Raw genomic sequence first — 5666 nt, forward strand, 5'->3', positions numbered from 1 at the left:
TGTGACGATTTGTGATGTATAGGACAAAGACGGGTAAACACAGAATGTGACACTCCAATGAAAAATATAATTATATGTGAATGACGATTTTTTCAAAGATTTGAAAAATTAAAATTACGGATTTTGTTTTATACAAGTGAAGCATCTAACTACATACTTCACACTCTTTTTCTATATCCCTTTTCACTTTTTTTCAAATTATTCCCCTTTTCTACTCTGCTTTCGAAAATATTCCCCTTTTTCTCATTTTTTCGTCTAAATGCGAATGTAACGAATAAAAACTCAAGAAGAAAATCCACCTATTATTCATTGAGTATTAACTCTTCTTTACTAAAAAGTTTTCTTTCATATTTTTTATTCATAGTTTATCTATTTTGGTGTAGAAATTCTGCCATTTTGTTTAAGAATATATTATTTTGATAAAAATTCGATTCTTTTTAGTGGAAAATCGATTCTATTTAGTTGGAAATTCAACCATTAAATCTCTCGTTAAAAATTAACTACTTGCATGAAATTTGTACTACTTTGTTGAAAAATCATCTTAATGGTAGAAGATTTAAGTATTGAGTTTTGAATCCATTTTTTTGTTTAAAAATTCATTTTTCTAATCGGAGTTTGAACTTTGAATTACGCAGGCCCACAAAAAAGATGCCTGCGGTATGGTGTAGGACTTTAAATCAAATGGCCTTCAAATTATAACTGAAATGTGATTTTGAGGTCTGTATTTTTTGGCGAGAATTTCACATTAGGGACCTTCCATAAAGAATGTCACAATTTTAGTAGTGGGGGGGGGGCGAATCATGACGGTCTGTGACATCCTTTATGGAAGCTCCCTTTTCACATATTACCGACCTGCTATCTCCATAAAATTTTTCGGATCCCATGCCCTGCGTAGCATGTTGCAAAATGTTATTAATTTTAATGAAATTAGAACGTTTATAAGAACAATTTATGATACCAATAGTTAAAAGAGATAATTCACTTATTAAAATATAATATTTGTATGCTTCAAGTATTAAAACATGCGTTTTGAGGGGCTGAATTTCTGTTAATACCTCTTCTGACACATGTTTTAAAACAAATATTTCATTACATCACTATTTTTCCGAACAAAGAAAGTCATTTGAGGCAAACAAAAATAATAAGAAAATCAAAATACGCGGGCGTTGTTTATACTTAACGCTATGCACCACACCGGAACCTTACCCCACTCACCCTATTTTGGGGAGTTGAGCATGAATCTGACATTAGTTTTCCCCTAGGATATCAGGATTCTCTCCTAGGCGCGTAAAATTTCCAGAAAATCATTGTTTCTCTGTATAAATTACCCTTCGTATGGAAATCGTCTGAAAACCAGTCAGAACATTCCCACTCAGTGCAAAAATTTTCCCAGAAAATAACATTTTTCGGGTATGAAATTACCCTTGGTATTGATATCTTCTCTAAATAGGTCAGGAATCTTTCATTTACGTACTTTGGTGCCCTTAATGCGAATATGACATTAGTTTCCCTCCATATTGTCATGGTTTTGTTCTAGACGCGGAAATTTCCTAACAAATCAGCTTTTTCAGCTATGAAATTTGTCATGTTATTGAAATTGTCTGCAAACGGATAAGGTATGATATTTTTATGTTATTTGAGGCGCTGAATACGAATCTGTAATTAGTTTCCCTCATCCCTTCAGCTTTGCGGTATATACCTGTTTCTAGACGATTTCCATACCAAGGGTAATTTCATATCTGAAAAAGTTGATTTTCGATGTTATTTTTTGCGTCTAGGGGAAAAACTGGACGGAATGGTGAGAAAATAGTTTTAGATTCGTACTTAGAACACCAAAATACATAGAGATGAAATGTTCTGACCTGGTTCCAGACGATTTCAATACCAAGGGTAATTTCATACCCGATATAGTTCATTTTCCAGGTTATTTTTTGCGTTTAGGGGGAAACCTTGATAGCATGGCGAGAAACTAGCGTCAGATTTGTATTCAGCGCACAAAACACATGAAGATAAAATGTTCTGACCTGTTTGCAGACTATTTAAATACAAAGGTGATTTATACCTAGAAAAGCTGACTTCCTTTAGAATTTTCCGCTTCTGGGAAAAATCTTGTCATGAGGGGGCGGGGAATTTTGTCAAATTCATGTTCAGCGTCCCAAAATATATGTAGATATCATACTCTGGCATCTCGCTCCAGCCACTTTTTTTGGCTCTGCATTATTATTTGAAATTTGATCTTTTTAGTTCAAAATTAAATTATTTGCTTAAGAAATTCATGTATTTTATTGTAAATTAGTTCTTTCTAGTACAAAATTATTTTTCTTGATTAGAACTTCAACTGCTTTTTTGAATTTGCACTAGTTTGTTGAAAATCTTTTCTTTTCTGGCGACAAATCTAATACTTGAAAAATTATATTTTCTGTTTGAAAAATCGCCTACTTGTTTTAAACCTTATTTTATTGGTTAAAGATTGAATTATTTTGTTGAAAATTCGTTTTTTGGGAGAATAAAAATAAAGTTTTTAACTTAAAATGTAACTATTCTACTAATCTTTTTGATTGAAAATTCAACCACCCAGATAGATTTTTAAGTCTTTTAAAAATAATTTTTGATTGTTAAAGATCCATGGTTGGAAAATAATCGGTGGAAAATGTGACTCTTTGCGTAATATATTACTTTTTAAAAATTAAAGATTAATTTTTGACCTAGAAATTCAACTTCCCCATTTTTTATTAAAATTAACTTTATTGTTAAAAATATATACGAGTACTCTTGTGTAGAAAATTAGTTTTGTTGTTGAAATTTATAGTGAGAATACAATATTTCTTTTTAGCTTAAAAATTCCAGTCTTTCGGTAGAATATTTATCATTTTTTGTTGTTGAGGATTCAGCATTTTATTTTAGAAGTCAACAATTTTGTTAAAAATTCAACTAGTTTCTGAAAAAGTTTTTGAGATGGATTCAAAATTTAACTGTCTTCTTAAATTTTTCGCTTGACAAATCAACTATTTGTTTCAAAAAGTCACATTCTTTGGTTGAGCTGTTATTTGGTTAGTTTAAGAATTAAATCATTTATTTAAAAATTCAACCGATTTGTTGAAAATTCGGCCCTTTTGATACCATTCGTAACTAAGTTTGGTTACAAATTAATATTAAAAAAAAATGAAAAGTATTTTTGTTGAACCACCATCATTTTTGTTCAAAAATGTTTGGATAGAAAAGTTTTCAAATAAAAATGCATCTTTCTGGTTGCAAATTAAATTGTCTTCTAAAAAGTACTAGAAACTACATAATAATTATAATAGAGATTCATTACTTAAAAAAAATAATAATTTTTTTATTCAACCATTTTGTTGAAAGTCGTAATTTGTTGTTGAATGTTTTTAACATTCTTCTTTTTGGAAAGAAAATTTTTCCGTTTAGATTTAAAAATGATCTTGTTAGGTTAAAATTTCAATTATTTGGTTAATAATTTGACTATTTTCATGAGAATTTATCTGATTTATCTGATCTGTGACGGAAACGGGGAGGGGTGGAAATAGGGTTTCGAAATACCGTTAAGTAGCTTTTCAACACCCCTATTTTCATATGTTTTTTCTTTGTTTTTAATCTACATATTAAACGGTTTACAAACGTTTAATAAGTTTCCAATTGTTAATTAAAAATATTCTCAACTGAAAATACTATTTGAAAAAACTGATGCATATTTTCATAATTGTAAAAGAGAATCATATTGGTATGAAAATATGAACACATATAATCATCGTGAAAGTCAGAACGTATCTATTCTCTTCGACACGAAGCTGATGCATGGAGGAGAATATAATTAGGTATATATATATATAGCTAGCGTGAATTCCAAGAATTGTTCATCACAGTCTTCTTTTGAAGAATTTTCCTCTTTGCTCTTTGCGATATATAAATCTTCCAGTATAATAATAATAGTAATAATCAAAACATAGCAGTATTGAATATAACAAGCCTACAGTTAAAATTAGAAATTTAAGAGAGTATTGTTTCACAAGAACAACCATTGATAATGCGATATAGAATCAAAATTGACATTATCCTCACATTTGACTTATAGAAAATGTGCTCCCTCTTGAATTATGTATGGATCTTTTTTTAACATTATATGTATATATAGGAAAATATAAAAAATATCACATTTTAATCAAATAGTTGAATTTTCATCCAAAAATTGAGTACTTACATTTCTCATTTAAAACATTAATTTCTTTACAGAAGGAAATTAATTTTCAACAAAATAGTTGAGTTTTCAGTAAGTGAAGAGTTTTCAAATAAAATAATGAATCTTCAACTGTAATAGTTCAATTTTCAATTAAAAAGCAATCATTTTTCAACCACAAATCAACGATTTCTTAACAAGTTAATTTTTAAAATAATTTTCTATAAAAAATAGCAATTTTTATCGATATACATGTATTTTCAACCAATATAGTCGAATTTTGAACGAAGAAAGATCAATTTACAATAAAGAATAGAATATTTAAATATTCTGGTATAAAGTTCAACTATTTCGTTGAAAATTAACTTATTTTCTGAAAATTTAACTCGTTTGTTCTAAATTCATCCTTTTGGTTAGAAAAAGGTAAAAAATTAAACTACTTGGTAGAAAAATTAATATTTTTGTTATGAAATTTTAAATAATTGGTTGAAAAAGCATGTATTTTGATGAAAATTTAAATATTTTTGTAGAAAGCCCAACTATTTTGTCGAAAAATCCATTAAAAACCAGAAATCGAAAATTTAGACAATTACATAAATGGGTTCTACGAATGTTAGGCTATTGCTCTCTTATCGTTAAGAAAGCGTCTATCATCTCATTACAAATAAGCTTTAGCCTATCTTTTCGCTATGAATAAGAATTATGCTAACTTTATTTAGCTTAGTTTTTAGAAGAAATAAATATCCTATTATGTTTTGGGATATTTCATATAAATTCAAAACTCCATTATTTTTTATTACAGTTTGTAATGTAATTTAGCCTCCTATGACTTTCAAAACAAGAAATTTTAAAAGTTTTTTATTTCTTTTAACATTTCTACGTGTTTACTGAATTTCATGCAAAATAAAGTTAGCCCAATTCATATCCATAACGGAGGATATACTAAAGCTTATTTGTAATAAGATGATAGACGCTTTCTTAACGGCAACGAAACAATAGCCTAATATTTGTAGAACCCATCCAAATTACAGTCTCATGAATGAAAATATAAAAATCTGAAAGCTTAAAGTCTTTTGAATTTAAAGATGTGATGAATTATATCCTAAAAAAGTTGTGTCAGTAGGTAGAGGTAAAACACCCAAAAAACAGGATTTTTAGCCCCCTTTTTCAAGCGTCGATTTTTACCTGTTCCGAAAACGGTGGACGTGAAAAAGAATCAGACAAAATTTAAAGATATTCTTTCATTATTCTTTAATGCCATACATTTTTTCATCTGAAATATTCAACAATTCACTATCTACAGGAATTTATTTAAAAATACTTTATCTTCCAAACAAACGGAGATAAGAAAGCGTTTAATGTCTCCAGTGTAGTTTTATGATGCGAGTGCAGTTTAATAATTAAAGTTATACAATCATTTTTACGCAAGAAATATCATTTTGAACATCTCTGACTTAAATCAGTGTTGGCGTTTGGA

This window comes from Belonocnema kinseyi, chromosome 3, assembly GCF_010883055.1.
Source record: "Belonocnema kinseyi isolate 2016_QV_RU_SX_M_011 chromosome 3, B_treatae_v1, whole genome shotgun sequence".
Lineage (NCBI taxonomy): Eukaryota > Metazoa > Arthropoda > Insecta > Hymenoptera > Cynipidae > Belonocnema > Belonocnema kinseyi.